The sequence below is a fragment of the Mus musculus genome, chromosome 10 (assembly GCF_000001635.26).
Source record: "Mus musculus strain C57BL/6J chromosome 10, GRCm38.p6 C57BL/6J".
NCBI classification, from domain to species: domain Eukaryota; kingdom Metazoa; phylum Chordata; class Mammalia; order Rodentia; family Muridae; genus Mus; species Mus musculus.
In genome coordinates, this window is record NC_000076.6 from 73,813,286 (window position 1) to 73,837,777 (window position 24,492).

The 24,492-nt window shown below is 38.6% G+C and overlaps 1 protein-coding gene across 35 annotated transcripts in view; it reads left to right on the forward strand.

The window, feature by feature from the left end:
• Pcdh15 (protocadherin 15) overlaps nucleotides 1–24,492 on the forward strand; it is a 1,553,555-nt gene that overhangs the window by 717,009 nt on the left and 812,054 nt on the right. For 14 of the 35 annotated variants that reach the window (NM_001142746.1, NM_001142760.1, NM_001142742.1 and 11 more), the window contains exon 1: nucleotides 8,582–8,974. The exons of 14 other annotated variants lie outside the window; for them this stretch is intronic. The gene's annotated coding sequence lies outside the window, so the exon portion shown is untranslated. Of the gene's footprint in view, nucleotides 1–7,849; nucleotides 8,979–24,492 lie in introns of those variants that run through there. 7 more of the 35 variants (XR_001779432.2, XR_001779438.2, XR_001779440.2 and 4 more) reach the window with 2 other exon arrangements.

Here is a 24,492-nt window from a genome sequence, read left to right on the forward strand (position 1 = left end):
GTTATAATTTTGTGAAATAATTTAAAGAGTATTGGCATCAGCTCTTCTTTGAAAGTCTGGTATAATTCTGCATTAAATTCATCTGGCCTTGGTCTTTTTCTGCTTGGGACACTTTTTTGTTTGTTTGTTTTTGTTTTATGAGACAGGGTTTCTCTGTTGCCCTGGCTGTCCTGAAACTCACTCTATAGACCAGGCTGGCCTTGAACTCTGGCCTGCCTCTACCTCCCTCCCGAGTGCTGGAATTAAAGGTGTGCGCCACCACGTCTGGCTATTTTTTTTAAAATTTTTTTTTATTACGTATTTTCCTCAATTACATTTCCAATGCTATCCCAAAAGTCCCCAATACCCCCCCCCCACTCCCCTACCCACCCATTCCCACTTTTTGGCCCTGGTGTTCCCCTGTACTGGGGCATATAAAGTTTGCATGTCCAATGGGCCTCTCTTTCCAGTGATGGCCGACTAGACCATCTTTTGATACATATGCAGCTAGAGTCAAGAGCTCTGGGGTACTGGTTAGTTCATAATGTTGTTGCACCTACAGGGTTGCAGATCTCTTTAGCTCCTTGGATACTTTCTCTAGCTCCTCCATTGGGGGCCCTGTGATCCATCCAATAGCTGACTGTGAGCATCCACTTATGTGTTTGCTAGGCCCCGGCCTAGTCTCACAAGAGACAGCTATATCAGGGTCCTTTCAGCAAACGCTTGCTAGTGTATGCAATGGTGTCATCGTTTGGAGGCTAATTATGGGATGGATCCCTGGATATGGCAGTCTCTAGATGGTCCATCGATTTGTCTCTAATGGCTACGTTTATTTCACTAGAGGTTATAGATATTTTTAACTTTTGTTTACCTGATTTTTATTTGACCATGGTATAGGTGGTTTGCATTAAGAAAACTATCCATTTCTTTTAGATTTTCCAATTTCATCGAGTACAGTTTTTTAAAGTATGTAATGATTTGGTGGATTTCCTTGGTATCTGTTGTTATGCACTTCACTTTAATCTCTAATTGTTAATTTAGAAGTTCTTTCTCTGACTTTTAGTTAGTTTGGCTAAGAGTTTGTCCATCTAATTGAGTTTCTAGAAGAACTAACTCTTCCTGTGGTTGATTCTTTGTATTGCTTTTTTGTTTGTTTGTTTCTGTTTTATTGATTTCAACCCTGAGTTTTACTGTTTCTTGTGGTGTACTCCTTTCTTATGTGATTCTCACTTTTTGTTCTTGAGTCTTCAGGTGTGCTGCTAAGTTACTAGTATGCAGTTTCTCCAATTTCTTTATCTGGGCACTCAGTACTATGAACTTGCCTCTTTCAATCACTCTCATTAGTCCATAAGTTTGAGTATGTTATATTTTCATTTTCATTTGACTCTAGAAAAATGTTAATGTCTTTCTTAATTTCTATCTGGATCCATATTTTATTCAGTAATGAGTTGTTCTATTTCCAAGAATTTGTAAGCATGCTGTTGTTGATATCTGATTTTAATTTGTGGTGGTCAAATAGGATACACAGTGTTATTTCAGTTTTTCTGTGTGTTGAGACTTACTTTGTGTCCAACAGTTAACTTCAGTATTTCTCTGTTTAGTTTTTGTCTGGATGACCTGTCAGTTGGAAAGAGTGGAGTTTTGAAATCAGTCACTATCAGTGTGTGAAGATCAATATGCGATTTAAGCTGTAGTGGTGTTTCTTTTATGAAATTGGATGTCCTTGTCTTTAGTTCATAGATGTTAAGAATTGCAATATGGTCTTGGTGGGGTTTTCCTATTGTAAGATCTTCAAATGGCTTTGGTGGCTTGCTTCTTAGATTCATTTGCTTGGAATATCTTTTTCCATCTTTTACCTTGAGGCAAGGTCTCTCTATCCTTGATGTTAAGGTATGTTTTTTTGTTTGTTTGTTTTTGTTGTTGTTTTTGTTTTGGATGCAGCAGAGGGATAGATCCTGGTTTTAGAACCATTATGTTAAGTCTTTGGTATTGTTTTTTTAATTGGCAAATTGAGATCATTGATGTTGACATCAATGACCAGTGTTTGTTGATTCCTGTTATTTTCTTGTTGTTGTTGTTGGTGTGTTTGTGATTCCTCCCTGGCTCTCAATTATTTATTTCGTGTGCTTTCTTGGTTGTCCTTAACCTCTTGAAGGTGGAAGTTTTCTTACTAGTATCTTCTACAGGTCTGGATTTATATGTAGATACTGCTTGAATTTGGTTTTATCTTGGAGTGTCTTTGTTTCTCTATCTATTGTAACTGAAAGTTTTATTTGGTATAGTCATCTTGGCTTTCATCTGTGGTTCCTTAGAGTCTATAGAACTTCTGGCTTTTAAAGTCTCCATTGAGGAGTCAGAAATTATTCTAGTAGGTCTGTTTTATTTTTTAATTGGTCTTCTTTTCTTTGCAGTTTTTATCATTTTTTCATCATTCTATAGGTTTAGTATTTTGATTATTATGTGCTGACATGAATTTTTCTGGTCTAGTGTTATTTTATGTTCTATATGCTTCTTGTACAATGATAGGCACCCTCTTCAGGTTGAGGCAATATTCCCCTATGATTTTAGACCAGAATTTCCTTTTCTTCTTCTATTCCTATTAGTGTTAGATTTGGTGTTTTCATAATGACTTAGATTTCCTGGATGTTCTGTACCAGGATTTATTTATATAAGTCCTTTATCCTTTCACATTTCCTTTACCCGAAGTATCATTTCTTCTGTTTTGTCTTCAATGTTTCTCCCATCTCTTATATTTTGTTGGTGAGGCTTGCTTCTGAGGTTCCTGTTCAAGGTATTAAAATGTCCATTTCCAGATTTCCCTCAGTTTATTTTTTTTCCACTTTCAGGTCCTGAGCTATTTTATTCATGTCCCTTCACAATTTGTGCTTTTGTAGATTATTTTAAATGGATTTATTAATTCCCTCTTTAAGGAACTCGATCACATTCATAAAGACTATGTTAAGGTTCTTGTCTTGTGCTTCAGTGATATAGCATTTCTAGGGACTACTAGAGTAGGGTTCCTGGGCTCAAGGGAGATAGGGATACGCATATTGTCCTGGCAGTTATTGATTTTGTTTTTACCTAGGCATAAGCATCTGAGTTTGGGAAAGTTGTAATTCTAGGTGCTGATAAGTGGTCTTGTCTTCGTTGTGTGGGAGTTTTGTTTTCTTGGATTCTGTTGCCCTATCTGGTTCTCAGGAGAGTATACATGGCTATGTGTTGCCTGGTCGGGAATACCTCAGGATTCTGCTAATTGTTACCACTATGGGTTCTGGAAAAGATGTGTTTCTAAGTATTTGGAGCTGATATTTAGGAATAGAGGACAGTGCTGACAGGGTCCACAGGAGGTATTATAGTAGAGTGTCTCACCCACGTCTCCCAGTTCCTGGCAACTGGGGCAGAGAGTAAGGAGAGGCCATAGCAGGCAGGCAGCAGCAGAGTTGCAGATGACACTGATTGATTGGTTTTGGAAAAAAAAAAAAAGGAGAGGATATGAAAAACTGAGGCTTTGCCTGCCTCCTTCAGTGCTCTCCTTGCTTTTCGGGCGGTTTTGCCATTGAGGTTCCCAGAAAATTGCTGCTGGAGCTGGGGGCTAAGATGAAGGGATGAGTCAAGAGGAGATGGGGACAGAGAGGCAGGGGAGGCTGGAGTCTACCACTGGGTTGGAGACCTGGATTTGGAGGAGGCTAAGTGAAGATCTGCAGTTAGCATACCTGGTTTCCTCCTTTGTGTAGTTGCCAAGTTATTTCTATGAGATAGGGGCTTGTTTTAACCCATTTGATCTGAGTATTTAAAGATCTTTACAGTCTGGTCCCCCTGAGCCGTCGTCTCTTAAGTAAATGCTTACTTTGTGACATGAATTAAATACTGCTGGCAAGACTGAGTTAAATTTATATTACTAAATCTTGATAGTAGATAGTGGTAGATTCTTTTTAAATGTGTAATAACGCTTGGGGGGGGGGGCATATTGAGCCCAGATGGGAAAACTTCATTAAACCTATGTATGTGAACGTGTGCAATGATTTATTTGAATCATATGTAACTCTACAGAAATGGAGAATAACATGACTCTTAATGACTTTTCCAGACATCCAGACTGCTCCTTTATCTTCTTTCTTCTGAATTTGAGAAAGTGCAAGGGTAAATGGATGGGAAGGGTTGTAGGGAGAAAAAGGAAGATGGGAAATGATGTAACTATATTGGAGCTGAAAAATTATATATATATATATATATATATATATATATATATATACACACACACACACACATATATATACTAATACTATACTAATACTATATATATATATATACATATATATATATATATATATATATATATATATAGTATTAATATAAATATGGAATCACCAGGAAAGTGTGACAAAGTCTTACTGATGTAAGCATAGATGATTCCAAAGCCTCCGGTTCCTAGGTCTTACTGTGAGGTTTACTAGCAGCTCTGGATTTCAACTGTCAATAACTGTGAATAGTAACAAGCCTGCCACAGCTTGATTCCAGCCAACTAAAGGAGACACTGCCTAGAGTAAGCAGGCTATTTTAGTAATACTGCAGAGGCTTGTGTGCAGTGAAGCTTTAATCTGGGTCGAAAGGAAAACGCATTCTCTCCTCTTTACTTTGCAATAACTATTGACTCAAGAAATCAGTCCTCATTTTACAAGGAGAGGAAAAATGTCTTCTTACATCGTGCTTTTTCTCAATGGGCCATCTTTAAGAATAGCATAGGCTTTATACTACTAGTTGCTACAGAATACTAATCAGAATACTTTAAAATGTTTCTCACGGTGGGGGGTGGGCAATGTCAAGTACCCATAAGAGACATTGTGTTTGGTTAGTATAAGTATTTGTTTGAGCTCCTCCAAGAAGTGATTGCATTTTCAGTCAGCCCTCAGCAAAAGAAGAAGCAGCGCCTAACAGCAAACTCTTTTCACTGTTCTTGAAGTTAATATTACAGAAAATTGTCTTTGTGCATTTGCTTTTGAATTGTCCCCTAAGAAAACAATGTGCAGAAGAACATGGCCACAGACACCTGTGGAGACCAGCTGAAGAGGGAGGAATGCTTTCTGACATTCAGCAAGAGGACCCCATGTTAGCTTATAGGGGGTTCCATTAGGCTCCTCCCAGGGACCTAGTTTATATCATCTTCTTCACCTGTTGCTGCAAGGTGCTTCAGGGCTGCATACAAAAAGGCACCCCTGGGCTTGTGCTCTCCCTCCCCTCCCCCTCCCTCCCCCCTCTCTCCCCACATGTTCCTCCACAGCTCCCTCCCCCTCTCTATCCTTCTCTGTCACCCCCTTTCTGCCCTCATGGCTCTGCTCCTGTCTCTCTGCCTGTCTACGTGTTCACTAGTCTGCCTCTGTATACCCCTTCTCCAAACCCTTACTCACTTCCCTTCCCTTAAACAAAACCCCTTACACCAGATCTGTGGCATGGTGTAATTTCTCAGGGGGACACCCAGTCATGGGCCTGTCCCCATGCAACATTATATTTCATGACATCACATTTCAGTTTCATGGCTTTAGAAAATATAAATTGTGACAGCATATTTTTATGAAACATTTTTTTCACAAAATGTGATTACAATAACATAAATTTTTAGGATGCAACCTAACATATATATTGTACGCTAACAGACCCAAATTAAAATAACTGTTTTGTATACAAATGGCTAATTTTGAACATGGCTGTGGTTAAGACAAGTAAAAAAGTGAAGTTTAGAGAGTGGAAGGAAGGAAGGAAGGAAGAAAGAAAGAAAGAAAGAAAGAAAGAAAGAAAGAGAGGAAGGAAGGAAGATAAGAAGAAAGAGAGAGAGAGAGAAAGAAAGAAAGAAAGAAAGAAAGGAAGGAAGGAAGAAAGAAAGAGAGAGAGAGAGATGGGGCAGGGGGTAGTGCTGGTAGAGGACTTCCCTAGCATAGTTGAGGAGGAGAGGAGAGGAGAGGAGAGGAGAGGAGAGGAGAGGAGAGGAGAGGAGAGGAGAGGAGAGGAGAGGAGAGGAGAGGAGAGGAGAGGAGAGGAGAGGAGAGGAGAGGGGAGAGGAAGCCACCTTTGGGGTTGACAGTTACAACTGATAAATCCATACCTTATGGTATTTCGATGTCTACGCAGACTTATCTGATAGAATGCCCTTCTAGACAGAGGGTATATGTTAATTTCCTCAAACTTAAAAATTTAGCTGTATAAAGTTTTAAATGTAATTTACCCACTGTCAATTTGCCTTGTATCCAATGATTTAATATTAGCTGCAAATACATGACTGTAAACAGAAATGAACAATATTTAAACCTTCTTAACTTTTAGAGGTTTTCAATATTGTTTTTTTCCAAAACATGTAACATTTCATTTCTTCTTAAATACTATATACTTTATTTCTTGCATTTGTGATTGTCTGCTATGTCTGAAAAGGTCTTCATTTGTGTGGCAAATTCTTGGCCTGCCAGACTAAGTATTGTACCTCCTGAAAGAGACCATCTGCTAGGCACAACTCAGCCACTGTATGTCTGGGATACTGAGAAGACACTTGTGAGAGCTCTTCATGGCAAGGAATGTCTGTCATAAAGAGAAATAACCCCCCTTTTTCAGTACATATAGGGCCCAGGCAGAACACAAAGCCTTCAGGCTACAATATTGGAGAAGTTCCCCTGTAACCCGAAACACTGATGATGGTAGTAAGACGAAGCCTGGAAATTCTGTGTTAAACTAAGTGTCTACACAGTTACTAAATTGGGAAACTCAATATCCCGACCCGCGAGCTGGCTTATGTGTGAAGGTTCTTGGTCTCACACCAAGTATATGACATCCAGCGTTCACACTGTTGGATCAACCTGACTCCAGTATGCTGCCTTTTGGCTTCCATGCCTTTGCTGTGGCATGCATGCACAAGGATACACCACAAGGATACACACACACACACACACACACACACACACACACACACACGCATCGAGTAAATAAAGATGCACATAAATAAAAGTAATAAAAATCAAAGCTAAAAAAAAAGAAATAAAATACTCAAACAGATATTATTTAAAAGGTAAATAAAGGTAATTCTCACAGGCATATGATGAAATATTTATGTTAATTTGAGTGTAGATTTACTGAAGAAATGAAATCATAGCTCTTTTAGAGTGTACAGATTTGAATTCAACCGGGCTTCAGGAGGGAGAGATGGAGAATGAGAGAAGTGGGAATAAGTCTAGAATATTCTATACTGTTTAACAGAAATTATCATCATAATAGAGTATCTCCTTGGTTAATATGTTATTTAATTTTTTCAAACACTGTCCCTCTTTTCTGATCTGTTTTTAAACTATTTGCCAAGAATTCACTTTTAAACTCAGAATGGTATTACAGTTTGCCAATTTTTAATAAAAAATATTCTTGTTGGTATCTAAACACAGAGATGTGGTCATTTTTTTTATTAAAAAAAGAAGTAAAATCAGCTATTTTATGAAACATCCAGTTGATAATCTAATTTCTCATAGAGGACAAGGAAGAGATGAGATTTTTCTGTGTTGTGCCTGAATTTCTGATGCGTCATGGAAGTTATAATTGAATTTTACCAGGAGTGAGAGTGACTTTTTCATTAATACGAAATTACAGTTAGGAGTTCTTATTATAGCAGCTGTTTATCCAATGGTCTCAGTAAATGTGCTCCTTGCTAGGGACAGTTCAGTTTAATGACTCTTCTCAAACTGTTAGTAGCTAACAGCTGCATCACTTTTTCTTGGGGATGTGACCAAATGTCTGGTTTCTCTAGATTAAACACTGGTTACAGTCCAAGTTAGCACATGGGAATCCACCTAGGGAGCCAGGGGCACATGGGGGTGGGACGGGGTGGAGGGGGTGGGGAGGATTAAGGGGTTTGCAGAGCAGGGGCGGCAGGGGTGCCTATTTACAGAACTGCAGCAGAGGAATTACTCTGCCCACTAGTAAGATATCTTCTCGAATATATTGGCAAAATTTAATGCGACTTTTATAAACTTTTGTAGTCTAAATGTATTCAAAGTGTGAGTCTGGTTAGAATGCACCATGACTAACTTTCACTCGTTTATAAAAGTCTAAATCAGTGTGAAGGTGCCATATTTAAGAAATATATCCAAGTTCATATTTTCATCATGGCATCCTTTTGTTTACTTTAGCCCCAAATCAATGCAGGAGGGTTCTTCCCAACCCTCGCGCAGCAATGATCCGCAGTTATGAAAGCATTGGTTTTAGAAGTTGTATTTGTGGAAAGAAATTGGGTAATGGGGAGAAAAACAGGTCAGAGGGGTGGGGGAAGTGATCAGAGCTAAAGACATTATTTTACCTGGTCAATAATATCGTCATCGAAACCTAAGTGCTGAACTTTGCAATCCCGTTTAATTGAAAGAGTACAACCACACAAAAGAGCAGAGCCCCCACCAAACAAGCTGAGGGGACATAGCACAATAAAAGCCCTCCGCAGCGTGAACAGTGGGATGTCAATTTGTCTTCGGGGCTGTAGCACCTGCTCCTAATTGGTGCAAAGCATGCAGCAGCCTCCTCGTGGCTTAGCACATCCAACTGTCTCCTGTATAAAAGCAGGAGGAGCAGGAGCGCTAATTGCTTTTCAGCCAGCTGATCAACGTGCTGCGCTAATAGCCACAGATAGAGGGCCTGCGGATGCCTGCTAGCAGCTTGGGGTTAGTTTCTCCTGGTACCTGAGGCAGTTGGCAAGCACCTCCGAACACGGAGGGGGCAGATAGGATGCCTCCTCGGTTAGTACGTTAAGGGATTCTGTTTATGCATCTCCAGTAATTTTTATTTTTTTAATGTGTGTGGTGAAACGAAAGTGGATAATAATGCTTCATCAGAAACAAGAGCATAATTTGTGAATGAATCAGTCATCTTCAGACTTAAGAGAGCGAGCGCTGGTGGTTTGTAAAGAGATGTGCAGAAGCGATCTTGGCACAGGGACCTACTGCCTGGACTCGTGTCGACTAAAGATGAAACTTTAAAGGCAAGTAAGTTCCTTGCTCCCAGCTTTTGCTTACTCTTTTAAGTTTAAGAGAGCAATGAGCTCTGCAGAACCTAGAGAGCTTGTTTTGACGTGATATCCCTCTGTTGTGACATCACTTTCTCTCACGTTGTTCAGTGTGTACAAGAGTGGCTTACTTTATGGAAATTCAAGCATACTTGCTCGCCCTCTTTACTTCCTGATGGCTGAGCAGCCTTGTGATTTTTTGTGGAGATGCCAATGTATATATAAATGCCTTTGAACTATAACTGTTTCGTTTTTTTAAAGTGTAAATCAGTTTCTCTAGTTATTTGTCACTGGAAGTATAAAACCTGGTATGCTGTGTTTTATGTGCACAAACACTAGTGTTTACTTTTATGTGTGACATTGCTGAAGGTACTAATTCATAAGTGAGCTGATTGGTGAATGGTTAGCAATGCTGTGCAGTCTACCGGGTTCTGTTGGACTATGGATCTGAGTGCTGATACCGGGTTCTCTCCCGCTCACTGGAAACTATGTTACGTTTGGGAAGTGTCTGGGAACAGTATTGCATCTATGCTGACCTTTTCTTGGTGATACAAAGGTAGTTCTACATGGTCTCAACAGCTTTCCTACTTTACAGACATGTTTTCCTTGGGGAAAATGGATCCCGAATAACTACCTTCAGGCTCAGTCTCTTGAGACTCTTAACCTGTGTGCCATGGACACAAAAGCATCAAAGTAATGGAATTTTACCCCAGATCTTCAGAGCCCAGGTAGACTAGCATGCAGTGCATTCTGTGAACTGAACTCCAGGCATGCTTGCAGAAAACGACCGATTGTCAAGAATCGAAAGCAGATACCCAAGTTATGGTGTTACTTAACTCTAGACAAGAAAATATTTGTTTTGTTTTTTTTAAAGGCATGAATGTTTTAATTATAGTCTTTCATTTGCTTGGTCTATGGGCAGGGTTTGTTTTTTTATTTTTTTAAATAAAGATGTTGGTTTTCCCAACGAGCTGCCTTTGCTAGGCGATCCTTTATTTTGTTCACCTGTGGCTGAGTCAGAGTCACAGTTTATCTGCACCTGAGCTTCTTCAAGTTTCAGTAACTTGATGCCTCTGCCTGTGGACTCCTTCTCCTCTGAGAGAAAGGTGGAGTTCAGTGAGTGTTCAGTTCCACTGAGCAGTGACCTCCTCAACCCGCAGCTGGTGCTCAGCAAGCACTGCCAGTCCTTAGAGCCCTTGCACAAAAGTTACCCTGAAGCTCTGATCTCTGAAGGGCCAGAGCAGATCTGAGAGCGAGTCTTGCTCATGAACTGCCTCCATGACAAACATGGACTGGCTATGTGTGGATGCTGCATATAAATAGATTTAAATAAAATCTTTATGAGACATTCTTACATTGAAGATATGTTAGTTGATAATTGATGAGACCAGTAAGTAGGAAAATTATAAAAATCAGTTACACAAAGCATTTGTGATTTCAAATTTAGGATAAATACACTTAAAGATAAAATATTCTGTTTCTTAATATCTCCACATTTAAAGTTTGAATAATCAGCGTTCTTTAATCCAATAGTTTTTAGCAGGCAGGCAAGCATACTTGTGCCTTCACTGACACTCTCAAAAGTTTTGGTTATTAGCCTAAGTTAAAAATGAAACACAAAATCCCAGCACTAGGGAGGCAGAGGCAGGCGAATTTCTGAGTTCGAGCCCAGCCTGGTCTACAGAGTGAGTTCCAGGACAGCCAGGGCTATACAGAGAAATCCTGACTCAAAAACAAAAAAACAAAAAAAACAAAAAAAACAAAAAAACAAGACAAAAAACAACAACAACAACAAAGCAAAACAACCCCAAACAAACAAAAAATCCAAAAAACACAAAAGGCAGCTGTTATTTTGATGACCTATGGCAATAAATACTTTTGATCACACAATATATGTTAAGGAAATACATGCTGGATTGTTAATTATTCATGTCTGTTACCACTAGATCTAAGGATTTTTACTTCATGAAAAAAGAGACTATTTTATGAAAGTAAAATTTTTAAAAAATAAAAAAGAAAACTCAGGGATGACCAGTTTGTAAGGTTTGAGGATCTGTTGTCCTGTGTTGCAAAATTAAAGGTATGACTTGAGGAGACCATTTATTCCTGTTCATGCTATTAAAAATGACAGACCACTGCATGAACCAATGCTTAGCCCAAATTGTAAACCCAGGAGACCCTTATATTTTATTGCCTTCCTAATTCTGACTACATGGTTTTAAGTACATTCAAATCATTAGCAATCATCATGTAAACAAAAAGGCTGCATTTCTTTTTAAGTTCATATTGCATTTGTGTTGATCCCATTTTAATGTATGTGTGTATATTAGTGTGCACGCCCTTGCCATGGGATAATGTTGGAAGCTTTAGGACAACATATAGAAGACTGGCCTTTCATTCCCACCCTGTGGTGCAAGAGCGTCAGCATGGAACTCATGTTATCAGTTTCGCCTGTAAGAGCCTTTGCTTGCTGGACTGTCTTTTGTATATGAGCTCATGTTGCTTCTTAAGGAAGAGGTTGTGTATGTTGCCTAAATATTCCATTTTGCTTGGGATTCTGTGTTAATTGATTAATCACTGATTAGGGTTATAGTCATATTGTTGTATATTTTGGAGCTTTTTTTTTCCACTACAATTTTCTTAAGGCGTTATCCTTCCTCCCAGAATCCTTAGTGAACTAGAAACATTGTATAATGTCCTGGTGCTTTTCTACCTGTAAAATGGTAGTGTGAAATTGCATCGTTGAAATAATTGCTGTAGTTCCAAGTAACTCTCCACACAAACGCACTCACCTAAAGCTTGCCTGTGGGGTGCGCATGCTTCCTCGTGGCAGCAGCTGTGTGTGTGTGTGTGTGTGTGTGTGTGTGTATGTGTGTGTATGTGTGTGTATGTGTGTGTATGTGTGTGTGTATGTGTGTGTGTGTGTGGTCACTTTACAAGGTTCCAGACAGGACTGAAAACTAAAGATGACTTAAGGGGCTTTGTGGGTTGTTTTCCTGCTCCTATGATGCTAAGCTGAAAGCAAACTATTGAAAACAACTGTGGAAATTCACCAGGACCCTTAGTGGATTTTGAGAAAGTAAGAAGAACAACTCTGAGTAATTACAGCAGGATCATATTCTCCCAAAGCCACATGCTCAAACATCTTAAAATGAGCTAAGAAGAAATATTCATTTGAATCATTAACTTTAGCATAGCGACATGGTGACAGAAAAAAATGGATTTACATAGAAATTAGAATACAATCCTGCCTTCCTCAGGGTTGATCTTGAAGGTGAGCACTAACGACCTTGCCTCATGTCTGCATCAGGTCCCATGTATCAACTGAAATAACAGAACCAGATGTGGTGAAGGTTGCTATCAGTTGCTCTCAGTCTGAACGTAAGTCATAGGACTCATGCTCAGAACCTACGTGCTAGGTGGACACACACACACACACACAGACACAAAAACATGCATTGACCAGTGCACCCATATACATCCAACTGGATGCACCCCCCCACACACATACACATGTGAATGCATGCAGAGCTATCTATGCTCACATGACCAGAAAAGGCATGCTCCTGTATAGTTCATACACTCACACATGTGCATGCACACAGTGCACTATTTATATAAGACACACTTGAGATTGTGTTTCCTTGAAACTTCGGCAGGCCCCTTAAATGCTGTTTTCCCAGAGGCTTTATTTGTATTATACCTTTCAGAAAAGTTATCAGCAAGGATGCCCATAGGAACTCTGTGGGTTGTTGGTGTTAAATAATCTAAAATCCAGTTGTTTTAGCTTTCTTGGATTCACTTGTTAATGTGATATGTGTGCCTGTGAGTGTATGTGTGTGTGTGTGTGTGTGTGTGTGTGTGTGTGTGTACCATAACAGCAACAAAACTTCTGCTCGAAAATAAGTTTCCACCTGAGCAGACAAATGGACCGATTTTCTCCTCTCTCACAAGCAGTTTGAAGGATGTGTTCAGCCATGAATATGAGATCATAGCTACTGATCCCACAAATGCAAAAGGCACAAGTAGTCATTATTCCAGGAAACCACGGGAAATAAAGCACTTTTCTCCTTCAGGCTGGTAAATAGAAAATTCAAAGCTTGCTTCTTGTGTTTCTTGATGGGCAAGGAGCTGACAGGAGGTGTAACTTCTATGAAGCTTTTAGAGAGTAAACATTCTCAGGCTGTGGCAGGTGCAGAACCGTCCCGTCATTCCCATGGCCAGTGAAAGGGCGGGTTCAGACAGAATTGAGCACTGTTTCCGGGATGGAGGACGGCAGTGCAGGGGGGATGAAGTACGTCATTCAACTGGACCCAGCTACTGAATGCCTGCACTGTGTCTTCCCAGAGGGGTCAGGATGAGTCTTTTCTGATTCTGCACCACTGAATCCTTATGGGGACGCAAGTTGTTTATCCAAGGACAGTGGCTTCCTCTTTCGCTTTGTCACTTAATGGATTGGTGTCTGCAACTTTGCACACATCGCTGGAATGCAGAGCTCTGAGCCTCTTTAGAACTGGATGGGAGTTTCTGTTGCCTTTAAACTCGACATTTCAGCAGTGGGACAAACAAAAATCACAGAGGTGTTTTAGAAACTGACAGAGGTACACATATAGAGACACTCAGGTACTCACAAAAAGAAGAGAAGGCATTCTACAATAAGTTGAAAGACAGAGTGAGAGGTGGGATAAACAGGAGTGCAGAAAGATCCACACACATTGGGAGAAAGGCTAAAATTGAAGATACATACAGAGATAGAGGGAGAGAGGGAGGGAGGGATATAGGCTATAGACAGACAGAAGAGAGTGGGGGAGAAGGGAGGGATATAGGATATAGACAGGCTGACCTGGACAAAGATACACACAGAGAAGTTGATTGACAGGGAAAAAAAGCCTGCTAAATGGCAGGTGGAATATGAAATGAAGACCTGGTGTGCTTGGTTAATGCTCAGAGCTATAAATCATAGAACTGAGGTTAGAAACAAGTGGAACTTGAGTTAAGGCTAGACTAGACTATATATGGAGGCCATTTCTCAAACAAATAAAACAACATAACCAAACACTATGGGCAGGAAAATAGAGATGGGAACCAAGGAAAGAGAAAAAAACAAAGATAGAAGGAAAAGGGAGAAGATAAAGAGTCTGTGTTCAAAGGAAGGTGGGGGAGGTACGGTGTGCTGATATGAGAGGTAGACAAGATGCTCTTCCCAGTCCCATAAGTGGGTTATACATGGAGATTGTATGAGAAATAAAGTACAGACCAGTTCAAATGAACTTGCCCTGGTAGCCATGTGCAAGTTGTGTGACTTCTCCAACCACCTATGCAAAGGGCATAGAATACACACACACACACATACACACACACACACACACACACACACACATACATGTATATATATGTGTGTGTGTGTGTATATATATATATATATATATATATATATATATATATATATAGAGAGAGAGAGAGAGAGAGAGAGAGAGAGAACCAACCTAGGTATGCAAGTATGCAAGCCATCTGGCCAAGGATGGTCTCAACAAGTAGGGTCTGTTATGTGGCATCAGCATCAGAACCACCAACATCATCATCACTATCATTATCATCGAATTATTATCACTATTATTTTAATTATTATAGCCACCATCTTCACTATCACCATCATCTAAGATAAATTCATAAAAGCAGAAGCATTAATATCAGGTATATAGCCAAGTACTTCACTTCCTCCTTATTCTTTCTCTTCTGTACATCATTTGGTATTGATAAACTAGTGATTTTGTCTATAAAATTCAGGTAAAGTTGAGGACCTGTTGTTATTTAATTTTTACTTTCTTTTGTGACTTACAGAATATGTATTAGCAAGCCCATTGACCAGCTCAACTCTTGAAAGTCTGGGAGAGAATAAATATTTAGTAAATTAATATGCATTTGCTCTGGATATTGTTTTCTAAGATTGAATATGGTTTTGGTGTTTTAATATGAAATATTGCAGGAAGGCATTCTGTTTCCTCCTGTTGGATTTCAAATCAAACAAGCTGTTGATTGGCAGACGCATTGGAGTGGGTGTCTCCTTGTGCTCCAGCTCACTTTTCAAAAGGACAATTGACATGATAATGGCTTCGCTTATAAGCACATGAGAAAAAGGATAGGCGCTTGAGACAGAGAGTTACTGTTGTGGTAATAAAGAATGGAAATGAACTAAGGAAAATTAAAATAGACTAAAGCATAAACGCAAGGAGTCAGAAGGATATTTTTAATTGAGAAAAATATGTGGGTATGATCTTGAATTTGAAGGAGATATGGGGGAAAACAAAGAGTATGTCTGGTTTATAAGTGTAAATGTGCTCAATGTAAGGATTAAAGCACTTCTAGGCTACATGGTAGAAAGCAGCAGACAGAGCTTAATTCTCAATTGTAAGTTTATTTATTGGAAGGTAAAATTTTTAAATGCTTCAATGCTGAGCTCTCTCTCCCAAACAAATAATTTCTCATGCAGACAGAAGCACATTTGACAAGACTCTGAGAATATTCGCAAGGGTCTGGTTTGAATGATTTTCCTCCACTTTCTTTGATGTGTTTCTAGAGTCTGTTTGCTAAATGAAAAAGAAAATATATTGAGTGTCCACTCTATGCCAGGAACTGTTCAGAGAGCTTTGACAGTGTCATCCACTTAGCCTCTGCAAGGGAAGTGATGTTAACCAGTCAACCAGATGGCCTCTTGTGACTGATTTTATCTCTTAAAATCTCTCCCTGCAATATGGGGTGACAGTTTATGAAACAACAATGCATTCTAATCAGTACTTCAAACAAGGGATGCGTGTTCCCCTGAAACTCTAGGATTTGGATTTTTGGGGAGATGGAAAAATGTCAAAACTTTTAGGTACTCTCCCAAAATTTATTGAGAAATCTACACTTGAATCATTTTGGATTCTGAGTATGTTGCATGAATTTGTGTCAGATAATTATGCTTCATTACAAAATTGCAAAAATTACATGTAAAGTGATAGTAACATTGAGAGACACATTGTATGTTTCCCGAAAGTAAGGTTCTGTCTTAGTGTTAATAGAACACAGAACACTGTACATACATAGAAAGTGACTCCTATTTAGATGTTGATTTATTTTCATGTTACTATTATTATAGGCTTTTTATTTGTGTGTTTAGGGGTGTGTGTGTGTGTGTGTGTATGTGTGCGTATGTATGTATGAGTATCCCCAGAAGCCAGAAAAGGATGTCAGATTCCAATGTTGTTTCATAAACTACCAACACATTTTAGGTGCGGAGATTTTCAGATAAAATAAGTCACGAGGAGTCCTCTGGGTGACATCACTTCCCTTGCAGAGGCTAAGAGGATGACATGGCCAAAGCTCTCTGCACAGTTCCTGACACAGTTCCATATATTTTCTTTTTCGTTTAGCTGTAGGAATAGGTGGCTGTTGCCTGCCTAACATAGGCAATCTGAACAAAACTCCATTGTAAAAGCATCAAGCAAAAATAATCTCAGAGATCAGCTCTACTTCCCTTTCCTATTAAATTTATATACAGAGATCTATCTATCATCTGTCTATCCATCTACCTATCTATCATGTATCTATCTATATATCTATCTACATATGTATCTATCTACATATCTATCTATCTACATATGTGTCTATCTATCTACATATGTGTCTATCTATCTACATATGTGTCTATCTATCTACATATCTATCTATGTACCTACCTCTCTACCTACCTACCTACCCATCTAGTACCGTACTTTCCCTAATTAAAACAGTAAGTATCCATTGTTCTTTTTGTCATCTCTGTCATTTATAACTTAATCTTATTTCCAAACACAGTGATGCCATGGATGTCAATCATATGAATCTGCAAGTACCATGCTTATACATCATGCTCTGGCTTTCTAATTTTCTCATCAATAGACTTTAGTGGTTCCTTTATATATGACTAATTTACTTTTGAGGGCAAGGTATTCCATCTGTGCTTTAAACAATTTCCTCATCTTCAGAAATGTATAAATAAAGTCTGTTTTGTTTTCTGAGGTTGTGGTGATGTTTTTTTGGAATATGAATACTAGCTCCTTGACCCTAACAGAGGATTTCAGTTTCTCACCAGAATTTCAGCCTCTGGGAGGAGACAGTGAACACTGTCTCAAGCAACTTTGCTACCATAGGAATGGGTGAAGCTAAGCATTTTGAAGTCCCCAACACCCAGGGATAAATGAGCCTTCAATCACATCATTTGTAACTTAATTCCAGATGTTGCTAACATTCAGCTCAATTAAGCTCTCTCACACCACTCAGTCAATTAATATGTCCATTAGTGGAGACATAAAGTCTTGTACTCAATGGATGTGAAGCTTAGCCTAGGCCTGCCTGCTTAACTTCGTTTTACTGGGCTGGGGTGTAGGCTCACTTGGTGAGTTTGTTGAGTGACCCTGTGAAAAACACGTTTAGATGAGATCTGCAGGCTCAGTGAACCTTATGTTTCTGGCGCTGAATGGAAGATGAGTTTGGACATTCTTCATTTAATAAGAAATGATATACTATACTGAGGAATAATTCCCCCAAAACAAAAACCAATATGAGAATACATGAATAGATGCATGGATGGATAAAATAGATAGAGAAATTTTATCTAGATGGCTAGGCAGGTAGTTGATGGATGATGGATGATACATGGTATATTATACATAAATGATTAAAGGATGGATAGACGAATGGGGGGGTTATATGTACAGATGAATACAGGTCATATATAGAGGCTGGTAATTCCTAAGAGCTGTAGTTTTCGAGCTAGAGTTTCAGGAAAGTGGATGGTACATTTTGGTCCAAATCCCCATCTGAATGCAGGAGAACCAATATCCCAGCTTGAAAATAAGCATAGAGATTTTTTCCTCATTCAACGTTCTCCATTCAGGCCTTCAATAAATTGGGTGAGGGATGCACACACTGAAGAGAGCAATCTGTTTTACATCCTGAAATATCCCCACAGATGCACTGATGGGTACCCACAAATGAATAATGCTGACTCAAATATCTGAAGCTCTCATACACAGTGGGCATGTGGAAATATTCATCATGTTACCTTATAAAACCTAAATGACTGCTACTGAATCCTCTGTAGAAGGGCTAAGTTTTAGAGGTGGAAAACCAACTCCCTACTTAATCTTACTTCGTGTTGGTTGTAGAAGGCTTATGTGTTACCAAAATTTTGGTGTATTTCTCTCTTTGCAGCCATTTAGGCAGGGAAAACAGATTGTCTTAGAGATTTTTCTGCCCAACTCTGTCATCATGCCCATATGGAACCACTAAAAATTATACAAGTGCCTTGGGATTCTTCAGCTTAAGTCAGTGATTGGTTCCATAGCCCACCGATCTTCCTTCAAAGGTGCTTTATGAATTTGATGTTGTGTACCAGAATTTGTCACTTTCAACAGAAATGATGTATGAGAATGGAACAATTACAACATGAGATAATCAAGACTTTGAGACTCACTATCTTGGATTGTTCTCTCTTCCCTGTGGATGTCTCCTCCATAGCAGAGGCAGGGGGATTCCAGGGCATAGCAATGGTCCAGGCAAGGACAGGTGACATCTGGAAGGCACTTGCAACAGAGGACATCTTGAGTATTTGTTTTGTTGTTGTTGTTTTGTTATGATTTAATTTGGGTTTTGGATATTACGTGGTTTTATTCTGGATATATTTTTTGTCAAACTTACTAGTGTTTATTGATTATTCTCCACATAGGAGAATAATCACATAGGACATGAGGCAGGAGGAAGCAGACTGCCCTTACTGCAATATTTTCTATTAAACCTCCAAAATGGCATTTCAATGCCCTCTCCCCTCTTAGAAATAGTATCCAGGGCAAATGCATGTTCATTTATCAAGTATTTGTTATTTTTTTTAAACTTTCAAAACTTAACTGGTTAGGGTACTGGCTAATATACATTCTATAATTGAGGATGATGGACAAAATCTTAGCAGAGCTTCCAACATCTTCTCACATGTGCTTCTCCAGATCTCACGTGGGGGCGCTCCTAACTCTAAGACAGTATGGCAGATAAAAAAAGAAAGTGACTTTTCATTAGGAGGAAAGCATCCTTGTCAATAGAGACAGAAGAAAAAAACACGGGGGAGTCCTCAGTGGGTGAGCAGAGCTTATGAGCAGGCAGATGTTTTTTATTATATTTCATTCTTTGTAGGTCAATGCTGAGCTGAGTATGTAGAAGATAATAATTCCTTTAGGTTAAGCAGTGGACTTACTCTTAAAAATTTGCTTTTCAAATAAAAATTTTAAGATTATGGGATAATTATAGCACCCACTCTATGGTCCAGGACACATCACTATGGAAAAGGGGACAGAACAAGATGTGAAAATATGCCATTTGTGGATTCTTAGACAGCATCTCTCTTTTATGTAGCTCTAGTTGTCCTGGAATTTGTTTTGTAGATCAGGCTAGCCTCACAGTCACAGAGATACACCTACTACTGCCTCCTGAATGTTAGAATTAAAGGTATTTAGCCACAGCTAGCTGCTGTCAAAGATTTGGTTTGAACCTAACAATAAATGAATTCAATGTTAGTGGATTATGGAACAGTGATTTTTGTCATTTCAGCTCTCTATTTGTTGCATAAGATAAACATCTGTATACAGGCATGTGCGTGTGCACACTCACGCACAAGCATACCCATTGTCTTAGGTAAGGTTTCTATTGCTGTGAAGAGACACCTTGACAAGGGCAACTCTTATAAAAGACAACATTTAATTGGAACTGGCTTATAGGTTCAGAGGTTCAACACATTCTCAAGGCAGGAAGCATGGCAGTATCTAGGCAGGCATAGTGCTGGAGGAGCTGAGAGTTCTACATCTTGTTCTGAAGGCAGCCAGGAGGATGGTCTCAAAGACCATTCCCACAATGATACACTTCCTCCAACAAGGCCACACCTTTTAATAGTGATGCTGCCTGGGCCAAGGATATTCAAAGCACTACAACCGTATATATGCACACACACACATTCACATGGTATGCGTGTCAGGAAAGGCTTGCTATTACACTCATCTATGCTACAGTTCAGTTTAATACTGACTGTGAATGTTGAGACCATAACAGAATGAAGGGGTAATCTCCTCTACTGCCCATGAGGAAATTCCTTCCCCCTACAGCACTGTAGAAAAGTCATAGGGGATTTAATGAGAGACAAAATAGAAACAAATTTTAGATAATATTTACAGCATATGTCTTGGAGTTTATTACTGTTGACAAATAAAAGGGATTTTGTAACAATTATAGACTCTCTTACTCCTCAAGTCAATTTTCAGTTATTAAGCTTCAAGCCACCCACTCTGCTGGAGGAGATGGAGTTGTCTTGAGGGGGATACATATGCCTTTCCTAGCAGTCTCATATAGGAGATGACTCCTTTCCAAGGGACCTTGACTCGACAAAGAATCAGATTCATAAGTCTGAACTTGACTTCAAATTCAGTGAACCATCAGTAAATTATTAAAACAGTTTTACTGCTTGTATTGAGATATCATTTCCAATGTCACGGCTACCTTGCTCCTCCTCATATCAGCTTCTACAGAGGTCATTATTGCTAACCTCAGGAAAGTTGTATGCCTTGACATGTGTTATAGGATATTGCTAACTGTTCTTTAGCTTTGGGTCCCTCTGTCTCCCTGTCAGCACATCTTACAGCTCTTTATGTCTCTATTATTATTGTGTTGTTTTACGTTTTTTTTTTTTCCTGAATACATACCAGAGGTTGTCATCTTATTATTCAATGAGTATCTTATGCATAAATATCCCCATATTCATTGCCCACTACTACCTCTCTTTTCTAATACTCCTGACACATCTCATCCACTGCGAAAATGTTAATTTGTGCCCTGAGGTATCTGCTGGAATTATATCCATATCATTTCTAAGTTTATTCCAAAACTCTATAGTATCCATTGAGTTGTCTCAGTGTAAAGATAAGCTCTGTCTCTTTTTCTTGCTGGCTTTCTCATTCTTCTCCCTTCTTGCATCTTGATTATACTAGTAGATAAAAAACATACATTTCCAGATTCAGAAACTGTACGTTGCTCTGTATTGTCTTCTTTTGCCTTCTATTCATTTTCATGTGCCCCGTTGTCCCTGCAATGCATTACTTAATAACTAATGTAAAACTCACCTTCCATCTGTTTGATTCCCACATCCCACACTAGACCCAGAGTGTCTGTTTTCCCCTAACCTACTCTGACCTCCATTTCTCCTTTACCATTCATTTTTCTCCCTCCCCCCAGAGTGCTATGAATATCAACATGTTATTGCTTTATTTTCTCAGTTTATTTATCCAGAATCTCCTATGGGTACTCTCAACTTAATCAAGTTTGCTAAGAAACAACGAATAAGGAAATGTATAGCTCTGAGTCCTCACAAGTACAGACCCACCTTGCTTTCCATACTGCTGGGTTTAAGGCTTATATATCTTGTCAAAATGTGGATTTTTACTGGCTCTCCTTTGCTAGCTGAAAATCTGCTCAAAATCATGTTGTTTAATAGCATGATTCTAGTTGAGCCCACACCACTGGCATTATAAGTAAAGAACTGTATTGTGGGCTTTCTCAGGGAAGCAAAAAAAAAAGTATTCAAATAGTATTGTACTCACTCTTAATAGGACAAGGCATACAAATGGGAGGATCATGTCCAAATCCAGCTCCAAGAAGCAACAAGTTTGTTGATATGACTTATAGGAGAGTAAGTGATTCAAATATATTTACATGACCAAGAAATCCTCTGGATAATTTATGTGCAGCAAACAGGATCTCTGAAAGGTTCTAATCCACAAGCTCTTCTGATTCACAAGAGGTTTACAAACCAGTCCCCTCCTTATGAGCCTTATGAGAATGTGAACCAACAACAGATCTCCTAAGAGTTTCCTGAGAGTAAAGATAGCTAATCTGACTCAAGACATCAGTGGGCATGTCCAACCCAGAGGGAAACAGCTACACAATAGAAACTAAGAGTTTACTAATTTCAGGATTGACTTCATATTTTTTATAATCTCGAGGTATATCCTTGGGTGTTTTAATTTGAAATTCTGCTCAGGTTTTTAAGGGTGGGGAGCCTTTACAATTAATTTCACTTTCAGAATTACATTGGTCTTATCCCAAAGGGTTTTGGGTATACTGTTTACATTTTATTTTGATTACTTTCTACAATTCTCCCTGATTATTTTAGTGACCTGCTGACCATTCAAAAGTATGATGTTCAGTAACTATCTGCATAATTATCTGGATTATTATTGTAGGTTCTTGCTACTGCCTTCTACTTTGTTGAGTTGTTATATAATATCTTGCAGTGTGTTCTGTAATTGCTAGAACTCACTTTATGCAGTAGTATTTTGTGAACTTTCAAGAAAATTCTATATTCTAATGAGAAGTATGTGTATCCTAGAGGTACTGGATGCCATATTCTGTAGGGATCTCTTATATCCTTTTGAGGTATGTGACAAGTTAAATTTCCTTGTTGAATTCTTTTTTAATTTGTCCACTAACTGATGAGTGTGTCACTCACAATTGTTGTGTTGTGTCTAAACACATCTACCCCTTTTGTCCAGTAGCCCTTGTTTTATGTCATTATGTCAAATGTATTTATGTTTATGATATCTTCTTGATAGTGTTCCTATTAATTTTTAGTAGTCTTCTGTATCCTTTCTAAATAACATGGCACAAGTTATTCTCTGTTGGATAACTACATAGTTATGTAGCTATTTTCTGGACTACATTAACTTGGAATGTAATTTTCCTTTCAGCATGGGTGTGAATTTCTATTAGAAGATGAAGTCTTCAGTGTTAATTCATTCAGGAATATCTCTGTCTCTCTCAGTCTCTGTCTCTTTGTCTCTGTCTCTCTATCAATATCTAGCTATCTGTCTGTCTATCATAGATAAGATAACTGTAGTTGTTATCATTTGAGCATCAAAATTAATTTAAAATAATATGTATTTTATGTTTGTATATTATGTATTACATATATAATCAGTGTTATATTTCACTCTTGTTCTTGTTCTCATTCTTGCCTTCTTACTTGTGAGCACCAAGCCTTAGGCTTCACTCATAAGGGACATGTGCTCTACAACTGATCCTTTACAGCAGCCTACGAACTGCTAATCTTGAAAGTCAGTCTTCTAGTTAGGAAGGCAAAACTTAGTACAAAAAAGACACCAGAACATGACAGCTATTATTTCAAATCGATTCTGATATCATAACCTTAGGTGTGTTTCACCAATCTTTCTCAATATTAGAACTGCTTTTTATGATGTAAATCTACCTCTAGGTGTAGATATTGATAGATAAGAAGCTTTACCCAGGCTCACTGAGAAACATTGATGTTGGTAATGATTCTGAGCTTGTGTGAACTCCTAAGGTAACATTTCTCTGTGTTGTAGTGGTTCTTTAAAAGGATCTTTTAACAATACTTATGATAATGCTCAAAATGTATAAAGATTGCTTCTGGGTCTTGCAGACATTCAAATTAAATAAACTGAATGCTTTCCAACTCATAAAAGAGGTGATGCATTCAAGTGAGGAAATATACATGTCTATTATTAAACAACAGTAGACTCACTGACACCCACTTCAGATTTGGCTAGAAGAAGTCCTCAAAGAAAAACTGCAGTTGATGCTTAGGGTCTCTTCTAATGATTCCTTTAAAAGAAATGCCAACATAAAGAGTATACCTGTCTGTTTGAAGAAAGGCCATGGATTCTATCATAGTCAGTTGTGATTTTTGAATTATCAGCATTTTTTTATCGTATTGGCATTGCATCAATACAATTTAGAAGGCAATGCAAATGCCTCTTACCAGGATATCTCTTTTATTTATGTGGAATGATATCTGAAGGAATGCCCCCAAGCACTCCACATAGTGATTTCAGTTACAGTTACTGTTTTCTTTGTACATTTTTACTATCACTGTATTCTCTATGCTATGTATGCTGATATTATTGTATTGAGGCATTTAATGTTTGGTGCTTTAGGATTTTAAAACAGATTTTAGATGTTCAAATGATACAGTGATCCATGTTAGAGAATATGGAAACTAAAAAGAGGATCAAGTATTTAAAAAAAAACAGACAAATACATTTAAGGAAGTGGTGAGATAGCTTCACAGCTAAAGTGTATACTCTTTGAGAATGACAATCTGAGTGTGATCTCTATGACCCACTGAAATATCAAATGTGATGGTGCATGTTTATAATACTATAGATGATGGAGAGAAAACATAGGCTCCTAGGAGATTCAGTGAGAATCCCTGTCTCTAAGGTAGAGAGTGAGTGATGGTAGAAGACACTGAGAGTTGACTTTTGCCTTCCCTATATGCATGCCTGGGTATTTACACACACACACACACACACACACACACACAGAGAGAGAGAGAGAGAGAGAGAGAGAGAGAGAGAGAGAGAGAGAGAGAGAGAGAGAGAAACAGACAGACAGACAGA